The sequence below is a fragment of the Rhipicephalus microplus genome, chromosome 7 (assembly GCF_043290135.1).
Source record: "Rhipicephalus microplus isolate Deutch F79 chromosome 7, USDA_Rmic, whole genome shotgun sequence".
NCBI lineage: Eukaryota > Metazoa > Arthropoda > Arachnida > Ixodida > Ixodidae > Rhipicephalus > Rhipicephalus microplus.
Window position 1 is genome coordinate 86,704,212 of NC_134706.1, and position 17,206 is coordinate 86,721,417.

General features: G+C 44.6%; 1 long non-coding RNA gene across 1 annotated transcript in view; it reads left to right on the forward strand.

Annotated features, from left to right (window-relative positions):
- The first annotated feature begins 848 nt into the window (after positions 1-848).
- Positions 849-17,206, forward strand: part of LOC142767006 (uncharacterized) — a 28,066-nt gene continuing 11,708 nt past the window's right edge. The window contains exon 1 of the long non-coding RNA XR_012884702.1: positions 849-1,374. This is a non-coding gene — a long non-coding RNA (uncharacterized LOC142767006). The remainder of the gene's footprint in view (positions 1,375-17,206) is intronic.

Sequence of the window (17,206 nt, forward strand, 5' to 3'; positions counted from 1 at the left end):
AGGAGCATGCATGAGAAAGTTTGCTATGTTACGCTTTTAAAATAGGCATAACGTTACGAGGCGGATGCATGCAGTATTCAGTGAACACAAGTAAAAATCTGATACACTATCACGTACGTAGAAAACATTGAAACATGAGAATTTGTTATTCGTCGTTGCATAACGGAACCACCAATAAAGTACAAACTATAAATAAATTGCAATAATAGCGAAAGTTGGGATAGTTGGTCGTTCATACTTGGGAAGTAAAAACAGTAAAACAGTAACAACGACACCGCGCTTCTAGAGCGCGGTGTCGGGTCTCATCCTCTGTCCTTGTCTATATTTGTGCGCTGTTTTTACTTCCCAAGTACAAACACTAGCAATGAAAATGTACGTCAAACATTCTTTTCTCATTATTCGGGCATGTTGATTTCAAGAAACGTAATTCTGAGGCTTATGCTAAGTGTTTTTTTTTTTGCTTTGATGCTTGCTTCAAAGAAAAAAAAACCTTAGCATATGTTTTGTGATGCTGCGTGTTTTAACGTTTTCAATGATGTGGATCAAGTTGAATGCAGCATCTGTGTTCGCATTGCGGGCTTACCAGGAATATCCACTTCACTGGTCACTGCACTGCGTAACTTATGGTCTGACATGACGCCACAACTTACCCAGAGCACAGACGTCGTTAGTATTGTAGCGAAATGCAGCTTATGATGTGGTGATAAAAATATCACTTGTAACTTTTTAAGCGTATTCACCAGGGAACCTAGCTACGTTTCACAAAGCTTGCTGAATCACGAGAATTAAAATTTAATGTTTATAGATCTGCTACAAAAGTCATCTCTAGATTGGAACCACAATTTGCGGCCACGAGTGGCATACTGTTAACACGTGCCTTCTTCTGTCATAGGAAAGCGAGGCTTGCCTCGCGCAACCAGCCCCAAGCCACCTGGCCGTTACTCATCAACCAAGCTGTCAACAATCCACTACTATCTGGCCCCGACCAGCATGACGAAAAGAAGAAACGCCCTCCTGTGACGTCACAAGCAACAGCGCCACCGGGACCATACTTAAACGCTGGGAAGCTGCTCACCGCCGGGATTTGCGGCCACGAGTGGCATACTGTTAACACGTGCCTTCTTCTGTCATAGGAAAGCGAGGCTTGCCTCGCGCAACCAGCCCCAAGCCACCTGGCCGTTACTCATCAACCAAGCTGTCAACAATCCACTACTATCTGGCCCCGACCAGCATGACGAAAAGAAGAAACGCCCTCCTGTGACGTCACAAGCAACAGCGCCACCGGGACCATACTTAAACGCTGGGAAGCTGCTCACCGCCGGGATTTGCGGCCACGAGTGGCATACTGTTAACACGTGCCTTCTTCTGTCATAGGTAGGAAACTTTTGTTCACACTCACCGTAATTGCAGCTACCACAACTTTATGAGGCCGTAAATCCCACCACGTGTGTTGTTACATTTGTGCCATGGGTGTCGACGTTTGTACGTACCGTGCACGCATCGGTACCTTCTTTCCCAGCCGAGCACACGGGTGCCGTCGTGTCGATTGCTTCTTTGAAGCGTTTGGTTTAACCCGAGTACTTTGCCCTAAACCTTCTTCACTGCTACTGTCTATGTGCCTTGCGCTCCTGCTGCTATCAGCTGGAGATGTCGAAGCAAATCCAGGGCCCAAAATCAATGATGTGCTCGCACTTGTCAAGGAGTGTCATGAAGAAACCAAAACGGCTCTGGCAGAAATCAAACAGCATATCACAAGCATCGACACCCGAGTTCGCTCTATCGAACGAAGTATGAAAAATGTGTCTGATTGTAAGGTTAACATCGATGCCGCCACTGATTCCGTTAAAGAAGTGAAAGTTCACATTAATAAGGCCAATGAAGAGCTCGTAGATCTCGTGGATGACATGAATAACCGCATGCGCAGAAACAATCTTATAATTAAGGGTCTTGATGAAGTCGAACATGAGAACTACGTGGAATCGGAACGTATTGTAAGGGAATTTTTTTCTAAGCATCTCCGGCATGAAGTTGGCGACATTGAACGGGCTCACCGCGTTGGTCGCAGTCGACCTAACTTTCATAGGCCACTCATTGTAAAATTCCTGAACTTTAAATCAAAAATAGAGGCCCTGAGCCTTGGACATAAACTGAAAAACCTCGAATCACCCAAAGTATGGCTTGAGGAAGATTTTTCCCAGAAGGTTCAGTTCGCTAGAATTAAACTGCGTGAATTCGGAAAGGCAAATAGAACTAACGGAGAAAAATACTATGTGCGCTTTAACAATCTTCACACGGAACGCGGCATTTACCGCTATGATTCATCCATAAACCAAGTAGTCCAGGTTTCTGCAAAAAATCAGCCCTCCTCTAGGTGACACACTGTTAGTCGCTCACGTAGCTTCCAAACAATAGCCCCAGTTTCCTTACTCCTAGCAAACTTCCGCAGTATATTTCCAAAGCTTGACACCCTTAAAGCTATTATGCACACATGTTCAGCCGATATCATTATCGGCACAGAAACATGGCTTTCCGACGAAATATCAAATAAAAATCTTACCCTTCCTTCAAACTTCGAAATTTTTCGCAAGGACAGGTGCGGCTCTCGCGGGGGCGGCGTAATGATCGCAGTTAAAGAAGAGTATCGCCCATCACAAATAGACATCGATTCACCATTAGAAATTATCTGGGTCAGCGTTCACATTGGCCATACACCTTGTGTATTAGGCGCTTGTTACCGTCCCCCCGATGGTCCCGCAGATTTCGTCGACAGTTTAAACGATACAATTGGCACCATCTTGCACGAATTTCCAAGTAGATTGTTAGTTATAGGTGGTGATTTTAACTACTCGGGTATCGACTGGCCAACAAACTCCGTCACTGCGCAAAATAATCGCCTCGAATGCCTTAGCTTCATTCAATGTATTGATTACCACCAACTTACGCAAATAGTATGCGAACCAACGCGGAGCGCACATTTGCTTGACCTCATTCTCGCAAATCAACCCGAAATTACTAACACTCACGTCATTGACGAAATAAGTGACCATAAGGCCATACACTGCACACTATCAATGGCGCGCGCTATCAAAACTAAAACAGAAAAACAAATCTTCAACTACGGACGCGCTGACTTACAAAAAATGAACGATATGCTGGAAACCTTAACTGTTAATCTTGAAACTGGGTTGCACGATCGTACAATGAATGAAAACTGGTGTCTATTTCGCGACAAGCTCAAAGAAATTCAGGCATCTTGTATTCCAAAAACGGTAATAAGCTCTAGGACGAACGACCCATGGTTTACCCGTGACGTCAAACGGCTTTTAAACAGGAAAAAAAGGGCCTACAGAAAGTCAACTCGAACCAACGATCCTGATGACTGGCAAAACTACAAACAGATTTCTACTTTAACTGAACAAACAATACGTGAGGCAAAACATAGGTATTTTAATATTACGCTTCCAAGTATTATGAAAACTGACCCAAGCAAATTCTGGAGTATTATAAACCCCAAGAACAAAAACACGGTACCCGTCCTAACCAATGCAACCGGGGTTAAGTTATCCTTGCAAGAATGTGCCGAACATTTCAACAAAACCTTTGCCAAAGTTTTCACTACCGAGCTACCTTTAAATGACTCTTTTGATCCGTCGCAACCAAACATAGATTCCAGTTTTACGCCCATTGTAATTACAGCCCATGGCGTGGCATGCGCTATCAACCACCTAGCTTCCAAGACTAGCCCCGGGCCTGACGGTATAACAGCGAAGCTCTTGAAAATAACTTCTCCTTGCTCAGCTTACCTGCTTTCGTTGTTATTTCAGCAATCCCTAGATTCAGGTTGCTTGCCGGACGATTGGAAATTTGCCCATACCCTACCATTTTTCAAATCTGGTGACCGGTCTGATCCCCTTAACTATAGGCCCATTTCACTCACTTCAATCAGCTGCAAGTTGCTGGAACATATTCTTTTCACACATGTTGTAACCCACCTTAATCAGAATAACTTCTTCATTAGCAATCAACATGGATTTAGGAAACATTTCTCATGTCAGACACAACTTTTTGAGCTGGTCACTGACCTCCACGTTTCGCAGCACAGGTTGCTTTGTACCGATGCCATTTTTGTCGATTTGTCGAAGGCGTTCGATCGGGTTCCACATCAGCGTCTAATGGCTAAAATTTGTAACCTTAATCTGGATGACAAAACAACCCACTGGATTCGTAGTTTTTTAACAGACCGTTTGCAATCTGTAAAATTAAATGACCACGTTTCTAACCCAGTGGGTGTCTCATCAGGAGTCCCCCAGGGGTCAGTACTTGGCCCTTTACTGTTTCTGATTTATATAAACGACCTCGCATGTAACATTTCCTCGTCAATTCGTCTCTTTGCCGACGACTGTGTGATATATAGAGAAATAGTAACTTCCGATGATGTTTCTACACTCCAGCATGATTTATTTACTCTAACTGAATGGTGCGAAAAATGGCTGATGAAAATAAACGTAGAAAAAACTAAGCATGTGCAATTTTCTTCTACGACAAGATCCGAAACTTATAATTACCTAATAGATAATGCCAAAATAGAAAGTTTCATCTTTCAAATATCTGGGAGTTACATTCACATTCGATTTAAGCTGGACCCCCCATATAGAAAAAATCACATCGAAGGCGTGTAAAAAGCTCGGCCTGCTCAAGCGTCACCTTTATTTAGCTAATTCAGAGACACGACTTCACGCGTATAATGCTCTTATCCGCTCTTCACTAGAATACGCACAAATCATCTGGCATCCACATCAGATGTGTCTGACTAACATGCTTGAATCCGTACAAAACAAGGCCGCGCGCTTCATTCTGTCATCGTACTCAAGATACCAGAGTGTATCTGCCTTGAAGGACGAACTTAATCTCCCCCCTCTCACCCAACGCAGGCAGTTGTCAAGATTAACTTTTTTTCACACCCTGTACCATCATCCAACACCATTCGCTCGCAAATTTATACTCCCGGCACCCTATACGTCCGCACGCGCTGACCACGCTCACAAAGTTAGCCCAATTTTCGCCCGAACAAACAAATATCAGAACTCACCCCTTGTTCTGGCAATCAATGAATGGAATTCTTTACCTAGCAGCCTAGTGGACCAAACAGACACCTCTTCTTTTCAAACCGCACTCCTCGCTTTTCTAGCTATTTAAATACCCTGTAACTTGTCTTCATCATGTTCATCTTTTATAGGCTGTAAATTTGTGTTCCTGCCTTCCAAATACGAGATTTTCTGTCACTTTTACACTTTTTTTATATAATTCACGCTGTACTTTGCAATTGTGTACTTTTGCTGCCTTTATGATATTGTAATGTCACTTTTGTTGTGTTGATTCTTTCTTTTTACAATATTGTATGTTGTGTCGGCTTTCAACCCATTCCCCCCCTATGTAATGCCCATTTGGGCCCTTAGGGTACCTAAATAAATAAATAAATAAATAAAATAAATAAATAAAATTGACGTTAAGCAGGAGGGACGGCTCAGTCATATGTTTAAAAAAGTAATGTTTATTGCTTTCTAATGCAATCAGATAGCCCGCACTGAGACCACAACTAAAGTTGCGCCGACCTCACGCCTGCATAGAGTTCATTTTTGAAAGATGTTGCAAGGCGTCTAGCATGGCTGTGTGGTAGAATATCCGATGGCCACGCCGAATGCTTGGGTTTCTTTTTGCGGGGGTCCTCAGTTTTGAACCTTGCATTTGTTGGGCCTACGCGGCCAATACCAGTTTCTCAAATTTAGGTTACTATATCTATCCTCGCCTTTTTGGGGTAGGTATAAACTTTTTATGACACGTGGGACGTGCCCGCCTACAGCCGCCAGTGTGGGGAACGGGTATGTGCCACACGTGTAGCAGGAAAGAATCTTACGACGTACGCAATAGCATTTCAACTCATTAGTTACCGCGTGCAAATGGTTATTTTTCATATGCCTCCGGAAGTTCGCTTTTTCCAGTTTAAAAAGTACTCCAACACGCATTGCTGCAAACAAAGTTTTGCACGATGAAATGCTCTTTTTAAAAAATATATGTTGTAGAGCAACAAAATATTTTTGTATGAATAGAACTATAGAAAGTGTGGAACTTTCGGTCACCAACTGGTAAACGGTGCAACAAAAACATTATATATGCAACAATATTCAAAACAAAGAAAATTAAGAATATACAATTTGTAGATAAATGGCCTAGGAACAGTATAAAAAATAATGAATGTTGTTCAAATTCTCTTCCCATAGACAAAGAAAATCGGAACCAAGGTGCTGCTTCGTTGCTCGTGCCGTGCGGTGAAGCATTGCATGGTTTTTCGTGCGACACAAGTGCACTCGTACACTGTTCTCAGATTTTTGTGTTGTCTTGTCATAAGCATCTCGAAATCTTCGAATATAGGTGAATACGCTTGATGTGAATAATCTCTCTGAATGAGATGTCCAATCAACTTCGCTATTTAATCTAGCGTCACCTCTTTCTATGAGCCACCTCATTACGCATAGGTCGGTGTTTCAATACATGCATCCGAGCATATTTCTTTGCATTTTTGCACATATCGTTATAAAAAAGGACAATACCACACGCAGTTCTATAGTGTTGCACACTACTTCGTAGTCAGGACTAAGGTGTACTCCGGCGGCCTTCTTGTCCTTAGGAGAAGCTCTGCAGCCATCGCCAGCCGACCGTGCCCCAGAGAAGTGTGAACCACGCACGTAACCAGAATAGCTATAAGATGGTGCACTAAGGTCAGGAGCCGTACGCGCTTGCGACAGAGGAGACAACTTGAGGATGTAAAGAGAACAAACTCAAGAACGGCTGTGGATATCTCAGGCTGACGCAAAATATCGTCGCCATAAAATTTGAAGCTGAGGTGCTGTCATCATCAATGTATACATAAGCTCACTTCACTCACTTCAGTTGAGGTTTTAAGACAGTTTCGAGCAGCGCACTTGTTTTGCGGCGCAGGTGCACACCCATGCGCGTGTGACAACGACGTCATAAGAGTGACTAGTGACCCTAGATGCGATTCTGTGTCTGGTATAAGAACGCAAGCAAAACCAAAGCCGCTGGAAACTGTCAGAGAAGGCCACCTCGACATTTTAGACACGTGCCGGACCTTCGTAAATAATTTTTGAAAAACAATTTCTTTCTGTCTTCTAGGAACAGCTCTCTAGTGAATTACTGGCATAAACCTCTAGCAATTATTACTGCTCAACATAGTCAAATGGTGAGGCTGGCCCTTTATTTAGATATTTAGCTTGCAAAAATGTTTTTTCAATACACAACTTTGATGTTACTGAGGCATAATGACGAGGGGCATGCACTTCTGTCAGGTTCGCCAGCCCAGTGCACGTTTTCAAGGTTAAACGCCCATTTGTTTGCGTAAAGGTCTGTGAAAAATACAATATTGCCAAAACGGACAATTTCTAATTGATTCTGAAACTTGAGTGACTGGACTAACCACTAGACAGTGCTGGGTGCACGAGAAACAAATTTAACATGCCAAAATTGATGATGCAAAAGCATCAATCGCCGGTGATGGACTTGAATCGGCCTGGTAACGAAAGAGTTTACGCAATAGCATTAAAGAGCTCGTTTCGCAGAGATTGCGGCGTTGATGTCGGTGCCGTTGTTTGTGAGCGAAGAATCCAAAAAATCCAAAAAATGAAGGGAGGTGGAAATAAAATAAAACATTAATAAATTCTGGGTGCGAATGGGAGTCGAACCCAGATCAGTTGCATGGCAAGTCGGTGTTCTACCAAACAGTCACGCGTCTGCTTCGCTATGCAGCGAAAGTAGCTTTCGTGCTCTGCCCCCCTCACTAGACACGCGTCGTGTATATATCCTTCACAATACAATGTGAACTATTGCATTATTACTGAGTGTATGCTACAATCTTATACACTACTATCGGGCGTCAGCACATGTCATTATCATGGTGTCTTCATGTTTTAAAGCCGGTAGCCCACAACAAAGATACACACGTTACTGCGCGAATTTTTCCTTAAGAGCACGTAGTGGGTGATTGGCAAGCTCTAAAAAATTTTTTGCACTAAGTGTTTGAAGTACGCACGGGAGACAGGATATTGCTATCGCGCTCAACTCTCAAAGGCGAAGCCTAATAATCCCCAAACTTTCATGTTATTCATGTCGTGACGCAACAGTCATGTTTATGACTCTGTCTTTCCCACAAACCATTTTTTTTCTGCGTCAAGGAGGCAATCACGAAAGTACCTACAGATGGATGGATGGATGGATGGATGGATGGATGGATGGATGGATGGATGGATGGATGGATGGATGGATGGATGGATGGATGGATGGATGGATGGATGGATGGATGGATGGATGGATGGATGGATGGATGGATGGATGGATGGATGGATGGATGGATGGATGGATGGATGGATGGATGGATGGATGGATGGATGGATGGATGGATGGATGGATGGATGGATGGATGGATGGATGGATGGATGGATGGATGGATGGATGGATGGATGGATGGATGGATGGATGGATGGATGGATGGATGGATGGATGGATGGATGGATGGATGGATGGATGGATGGATGGATGGATGGATGGATGGATGGATGGATGGATGGATGGATGGATGGATGGATGGATGGATGGATGGATGGAAACGTATGAAGTGCCTGCAGTTAGAAAAATTGGCCTCGTATCTGCATGTTACACTGCAAACCCCGTCGAAAGACGATAGTTTTGCGTCCGAAGAGAGTGAAAAAACGTTTATTTGATGTTCTGCGCAAGAAAATCGGTAAATGTTATACTGGAGGTGATGCGTTAGAGTGCCTTGAGCGTGCCGCAGAGGTGAACGATAGCATCAAGTCATGTCACACGTGAGACATGAGTGCTATAAGGCAGTTGCCTTGGAAAACGAAGCGCGCGTGCCCTGTGCGCCTTGGAGGTGATAAGGTGTAGAACGTAAGGCGACGGTTAGGTGCCATCACCGTGTCGTCTTAGCAAAGCGCTGAAAACACTTGCCTTTTTGTGCAAGCGTTGCCTGGTCAGCGTAATGTGATAAACGCTATGGTCCTTACAATTACTTATGTATGCCTTTTCTAGTAAAAGATAGACATACAGAATAGTGACGTTTTGTTCTGTTGCCTCAGATATGCGCAATATTTGCTTTTTAATTGAAAATTGTACAAGTATGAACACTGAGTTTTGAGCAATATTGGTGGGCGCTGTGGATGAGGTCGGCCGTTTAAAAGATTGTTTGGCCACATTGGTGCCGTTTGGGGCACCGTTAAGAGCGGAAAAACAGACAAATGTACTAACAGACGAAATTTTTTTTGCGTCAAAGGGCCCCGAGAAAGACTATCGTCTTCAATAGTACCTGGGGCTTTACTTCCCAAAACTTCGCGCGCGATATGATTATGAGAAACGCCATATAGCGGAGGGCTCCAGAAGTTTCGATCTGGTGTTTAACGTGCACTGACATCACACATTAGAAGCGCCTCTACCATTTCGCTTCCATTTATATTCAACTGCCGTGGCCAAGATCTAACCCACTACTTTCGGGCCAATTGAGCACTGATCCACCGAGGCCCACCTGCCCCCAGTTCGCCAATAAATTATCCGCATTGAAAAGGTTCTCGAAAGCAGCGCTTCCAGCTTTTGCTGTGACTGTCCCAGGCCTTCCGCGTAGACCTGGCGATTTTCGTGACCTCATAACAGCTTTCGGTGGGAGTGAGTGAAACAACTACTAGGTCCACAATAAATTTGGTCCAAATTACAGAGCGAACTCGAAGTCACCTAGCTAGGCCCCCTCAGGGACAGTCAGGTTAGACCTCACCCCATCGCGCGGGCTTACTGGGGAACCAGTGCTTTAGAGCTCAGGTCCTAGGCTCTAATGAGCTTCTTCATTTGCTCTTGGTGAAATATTACGTTTCTTGACGGTGCTGTGTTTGAGAGCATGCCCACGACACTTCGACGGCAAGTGTTCTAAATCCTCGGCTAAGCAGCCACCTGTGAAGAATGTGAACACATCTTAACTATAGAATTGCTTTGTTATCACGCGTAAAAGAAATTTCGATTGATTATACTTTAACTAAAGCCATCATTAAGTTTCTTGGTAAATACACTTTGAGTTTCTTAGTAAATGCACGCAAAGTGTACATTGCCGATTGTACGTATGAGTAAAACTGTCAAACTGTATTTTGTTGCCTTGCAACGCACACGCTCTGGGGATGCTCCTGATGCTAACTCCAAAAAAAAAACAATGAAACGTGTCATACTCGTGGCATACAAAAACATCTCCAAGAAAGCCCCTTGGAAAATACGAAACTCTACGCTTCCTCATCGTTTTCACAACTGCGAAAAGAGGTACTATGCAGATAATAAATGCACAAACATTCTTACAAAGACATGAAGAAATGTTTTTCCTCCACCATTCTCTCCTTGACACTATCGCCTAAAACAGCAATGCCGAAAGAAAAAAGTCACTAAGATAAACCGAGTTTCCTTGGCGTGGCTGGGTTAGAACGGGGGCCTTATTGCTCTAAAATTTATTACTTTATCTGCTGAGCTCTGTAGCCACATTCAGATTATGTAAAAATATGAAAAAAATACTGAAAGCGGCCCACCTATCCCGCAACACCAATGAAATAAAAAAAGACAACTTATGAATGTCTCCATGAATTTTGTGGGAGTAAAATAAAAACCCTCTCAGGGGAGCATTTGAAGCCGATATGTCGTGCTAAACACATACACGTGCAAATATAATGCAAAATTCGAGTTTCCAGGGTCAAAAGATGCGCATTCGATTGATAGATATGTGGGGTTTACCGTCCTAAAACCATCATATGACTATGAGCGACGCTGTAGTGGAGGGCTCCGGAAATGTCAACCACCTGGCTTTTTTAACGCACGCGCCCAAATCTGAGCACACAGGCCTACAGCCTTTTTACCTCCATCGGAAATGCCGCCGCCGAGGCCGGGATTCGATCCCGCGACGTGCGGGTCAGCAGCCGAGTATCTTAGCCACTAAACCACCGCGGCGGGGCTAGGACATTCGGAGTGTGCCCTTGAAGCACCGATGAACATTCGATAGAACGTGAAAAATTGTATGCCCAGGCAGCTGACAAAATCATTCTACAGGAAAAGGGGGAGGAAATCCAAGAATTATATTTATGCATAAACTGAACAACTACTCATGAAGAGTCTGTGTGCATTTTCGTGATATGGCTCTGTATATTTTTTTCCTCTGTTGACAACAACAATGTATTCTGAGGCCTGCATGTACCAGAACTTATTGAAACATTTTTCTTACACGACTGCGTTTAGGGAGTAATAATTATGTACGCATTGCTCGTCCACCTGTGCATTTAGGCGATCTTTCGCAGCTGGTTTGTTCCTTCAAAACTAGATGGCGCCACAACACCATGGCTGTCTCTCTGCCATGACAGTCCCCCAGTCGTGGCTTCCTGCAGCACTGCTCAACATCCGCGTCACGTCGCCTGCTTGGTGTTCCCTTAGCCTCTGCTTCGAACAGATGCCATGGGCACGCTGAGCGAAGCAGGTGGACGTGCCGTTAAGTAAAAGCGAAGCAGACTGATTCGCCGGAAAATTCAACATGGCGGCACCTATAGGTGCTGATTTCTTTCCCCTCGATCTTATCACTTCTTCATCATGTGCTGTGTGGAGTGTATGTTCACGGCTCATGCATTTACTTTCTCTTCATATATACACGTCCTGAAACTCCCAGAGCAATGTATTTGTCGGTCTTTTTTCTAATATTTTCATCATTCATTCTCCAATCGTCGGAGGCTCGGCTTAGCAAGCATGGCTCAACAAATACCGGTAACTTTCTTGATGAAAGTAGCTGATACTTGATGATTTCTCCAAAGCGTGAGATTACACAAAGTGGTAACTGATTCCCCCAAATATATATATCGTTGTGACAAGAGCGGGAGAGCAGTAAGCGCGGGTTTGAATCGATGCGGGTGGTTCCGACTGCATGAATGCTGCCACATTGGTTTCTAATGCAGCTACGACCACGGCCGCGACCGCTGTCGAAATGTGATGGCTGGGGCAACTGGCTGCGAGACAGTTACGGTGGCATAAGACGTAATCAAACATGGCAGCGCCCGTGTGCAGCTGCCGAACATCGTTTAGAACATCCGCATACACCTGCCGCAGTGGCCCAGTGGCCAATGCACTGCTTTTATGACCCCAGTGTCGCGGGATCAAATACCGGCGACAGCGGCCTCACTTTCGTGGACATCAAAATGCCTGTGGCCGGTTTACCTAAATTTAGGTGCACGTTAAATTATCCCAGTGGGGTGAAGTTTACGGAGCATTCCACTACGGTATCTTTCATATTCACATCGTGGGTTTGAGACGTTAAACCCCCAAAATTGTTATTTTCGTTCACATATGGCTTTCATGCGCCTTTGTTACGCTCCCGGTAGAGCACTCAATAATGGCATAACAAGGCTGGAAATAATCGCAACCATGTTCAAATGAACCAACGAAGTGTTAAGTAATACAGCCAACTGAAATAACCAAAAAGTGGTAGCACGTTTAACCTCATATCCCTAAACACTTCCTGCAGATTCAGGCACCATCCTAGAGAGGGTGTCATCACCTCACAGAGCCCAAGACTTTTCCTCTTACCGGTTCTTCTACAGCGCTACACAAGTGGAGTGACATGTCCATAGAACCAAAGGGGACGAAAATTAAACATGTTGATAGCGCCATCTGAATTGCGGTGTCAGTTGTGCAAATAGTAGAAAATTACTATTTTACTGACAACTGAAGAAGTTTTATTATCTTCTGCACTCAAATAGCTTTTTTGATTAAATATTAGCTAAAAATATTGTGTGTATAATTTATAGTTGCGTATAAAATGAAATGGGTTTCAAAGCACCAGGACGTCTTGATAGGGCGGCTGGCCGTTCGCATAGCAGGCAACACCATTGTCACTGTCGTAGTCTGCTTCTGCTTCATGGTGGTCCCCCCCTCCTCTCGTTGGAGCAGCTGCCTGTCTAAATTTTTCTAGTTTCCATATAGTAAAATTCAGTAAGCTACTTACTAGACGCTCACAAGTATCTTGCATACTAACTTTAGTAAGTGAGTGACGCCGCATACAGGCCGAGCGAAATGACAACGCTGATCACACAAAATTGCGGAAATGAATAGTTTTATTGCAAGCCAATCGACGTTTAATAAAATAATGGTCACATAGCAACGTTTTAGAATGTACAGCAGTAAACAATATTCGTGTATCAGCGTTCATGTGCAAACAAGGTACGTACTACGCATAGCTCCAACGCAGATTCCCGGAGGACAGAAGCTGTCCAGCACTGGCTGATATACCATCGCACTACACGAAACGTTCGCTGCACTGTGTAAAGGTATACTGATAACGTTCCAGCACTTCTCTAGACGAAGATGTCGTAACACCTCGTTGACAGTGTTCGGCTAACTTTCTGTAATTAATATAAACGTATTAGCGTGTCCTTCACAGCAGTGCGGCACTTCTGCTTGTTTTCTGGTCCACACTGACATCTAAAGTGCGTCACTTTTTAATTTTACAGGCGTTCGCACCACGCATGCTTCTGAATGCCTAAAAATCAATGAGAAACGGTTTTTTATGCTTACCATTTTCAAGTCTTACAAATAATACGGTTAAAAAAGGCTTAGATGGCACTCATTTGACACCGCGGGCAGTGCACTGTCATCGTTTCGATGGTGGCGACGCCTCACGGCATGGACGCGAAGCTTCCATGATGCCATGGGCCTGGCTGCACCTGCAGGAGGCAATGTTATGATCGGCCTGCCTGGCTTGACGCCGCTTTGACGCATGAGACATTGTGGCTGGGCCTATTCTGAGTTCTTCCGAGTCGGCACTTCCAGAGATGCACCAAGAGCGGTGACAACAAAGAAATCATTCTTCTAGTTATCCCAGGTCGTCGACGCCCCTCGTACACTCTTTGAACACGCCTGACCGACTGACAGATCAGGAAGGGTTGTTGGACGTCGAGGCGGCTTGTTCTGTCGTCGAGGTGCTCCGGGCAAAGGGCCCAGCATCTCAAAACCATCCGCGGGTGCCTTTCCCACGTTCTTTGTGGCTGTTTCCACATTTTGTGGTCTGCCTGGTGTCACATACGCATCACTGCAACAGGCTACAAAATTGACTTCCACATAAGACTTAACGTCTTCGTGTTGTGCTGTGTCGTGCGCGGTGTGCAGTGTTCTCTCCTTCACCATGGGCTGAAGTGGGCGTCCTTTTTCCCTGTTTCATTGGTCGGATAGGAGGTGCCGTTTCACGTTCCCCTTACGAGGGCGCAAGTGAAAATGGCAATTTTCTTTGGACTGTCCTAGCCTCCATTGTTTATTATGCAGGAAATCCTGGGAAGACCAAGACATAAAACGCGAGCACCGAGGCGCCCCCGACAGGCTCTCACAAGCTCGCAGAAGCTACCATTATGCTTCCATCGAGAGCTTCCATGATGCTACTACCATGATGTAACACGCTACCAGTAAATATAGTAATTAAACGTTACTGTTAACAGCTCCAGGCTCCTCTGCTCTACATCTCCCCGAGACTCTGGCTGGCTCTGGTCCTCTGGGCAGAACCTTGGTTGCATCAGCAACAATGTAACCAAACTTGTTGCAGATGGCATGTATTCTAGCTGCCGTACCAAACAAGAAGTCGATAAAGCGCAGCCATAAGTGGAACGGATGTCGCACACCTAGTTTACGAATTATCCTAAATAAACCATATGCGATATGGGGAAGTGCCTCAAAAATTAGTCCAATCAGTCGTTTGGTAACCATGGCCGTCGGAACTGTATGAACTAGAATCGGTGGTAGCCAGCAGAGTGGAGCTATATGTTTGAAAGCAACGGAGGTAGGACTGACAGTAACAGAGCAGCCATATGTCTTTTTTCTGCGATGAAAATGGCCTTCTTTTGCAACGAATATATCAAATATATTCGGGGGGGGGGGTGGAGGCAGAAGGTTAGGTGGGCAGATGAGATTAAGAAGTTTGCGGGTATAAATTGGCAGCAGCAAGCAGAGGACCGGGTTAACTGGCGGAACATGGGAGAGGCCTTTGTCCTGCAGTGGACGTAGTGAGGCTGATGACGATGATATCAAATATGGCTAGGTCCACTGTTGTCTACCTTTATTGCCCACCCAGGTGCAGACAGCTGCAGTGCAAAGGCTTATGAACAATGTGGTGCCAACTTTTAGTTTTTTGGTCCACGCCTTTCTACAAAGTACTTGTCTTCTGCTCAATAAAACAAAACTTTATCAGGATGTAATTGACATTGCGTTGTGCATCCCAATGTACAAACCTTTGAGTACTGTATGCAAGGGCCAGAATATATCTAGATGAGTTGAATAACGCAAGCAGCTCCAAATACAATACGTTCCTTTGTTGAATGACACACATACTGTAAAATGCTCAGTGGAGAGGTTTCGGGGGATGATCCTTTCGCTCGACCCCAGTGGCTTCACTCAAACCGGAATGTAGCCGGAATGAGTAAGTGATGTTTTGTTAGAAAAGTGTCCAACATTTAGCAAAAGAAAAAAGTCACAGCTTTGCCACAAAAGCCAAGCAATAAACGTGGTAACAACAAATTAGAAGGTCGCGTGCAGAATGGCAAGCAGATCGAAATGTTCCCCGCGTTTCTCACGCATAAACGACGCACAAAACATACTCACGGGTACAGATGAACACTAATAAACGTCTCAGTTGTTACTACGCTGTGTCTGAAAAACGCGCCCTTTTCACAAACAGAGACTGTGCAACAATAGCAGTGACCTTTGTGCGCTCAGTAACTACAACATAATCGTTCCAGTAAAGCCCAACGCCAGCCAAGACGTACGATCTTACCCATTGCGAGATACCATTGCGGGCACGTGAATGAGCGTCCGCCTTCCTCCGCACCGCGGAGCAAATTACGCGTAGGAAATGAAAGCACTCACGGCCGCGTCGTGACGATAGGGCGACGCACGCTCATTGCACCATCTTCCTGGTATTGCTGCAAATATGATAGTTTGCCCCGAAATGGCTGTGAGCAGTGGTAAGTGGTAGATATAAATAGCTTGCCATTTAAATGTTCAAGGGGGTACATGTCAGTCACTCAGTGGTTAATATCTCGCTTTCACAACGCAACGGTCCCATGTTCGATTCGACGCGCCGGAATTCATTTTTTGATTTTTTTCATTCTTGCACTTAAGTATATATAGATGCACATACATATATGGTGAGTGACGGCGACGCCCAATTCGATGCCGACGCCGGCTGCAAAATCCCGCGAAGAGTGTCCTTATAGTTGCTATCGCAATCAGACTGACATAATTGGAGCGTTTGAAACCTAATCACCCTCAAGTAGTCTTCTTGGGAATCAATACACTTTTTCCAGAGGTGGTGCCATGGCTGGAAGCATTCTGAAAAGGCCACATTTAGAATTCAGTCTAGCGCCGCAGTTGTTGCAGCCTTAATATCCTCTCGTTCTCTGGATTTAAGGGAGCAGCCAAAAGCAGCAGAGGGTTATATCGGCAATGTAAGGCACCTGTTAAAGTTAAGTAGTCTGGTTCTTTGCCAGAAAGTCTGAATCAACCGCCGCAAATGTGAAGGAGCATTGTCTTGATGGATGGGCCAATATTTTACTGACCTTACCTGCGGTCTCTTCTACCGCACAGCATTACGTAGGCAGTGGAGGGTATCCTTTTAGTACTCTTTGGTGATTGTCTGATCTTATGGCGCATACTCGTCGTGTACCGCGAAAGTCAAAGAAAGCAGTCAGCATCACCTTGATGACGCTGCGCACCCGGCAGACATTTTTTAGTTTCCGTGACATGGAATATTTACACTGTCCCGACTGATGATTGGTTTTCGGGTCATACTGGTACACCCTTCTGAATCTTCAGGATGGTTCTGACTCTGCTGCCCTTACAAAAATCTTATATATGAACTTATATAAAAATCTCCATTTATGGCTACATCAAGAATTGGGCTTATCAGGCTTATATGCGTCTGCTGGAAATAAAGCATGGATAACTTCCTCTGGCTGGAAATGCAAGAAAACTAACTGTGATGCTTAACAAATACATGCATCCTGTATACAGGTTTCAAAGGAAAACATTCAATATCGCAGCAATATTGCTTGATAGAAGCGTGCATTGTCATCGG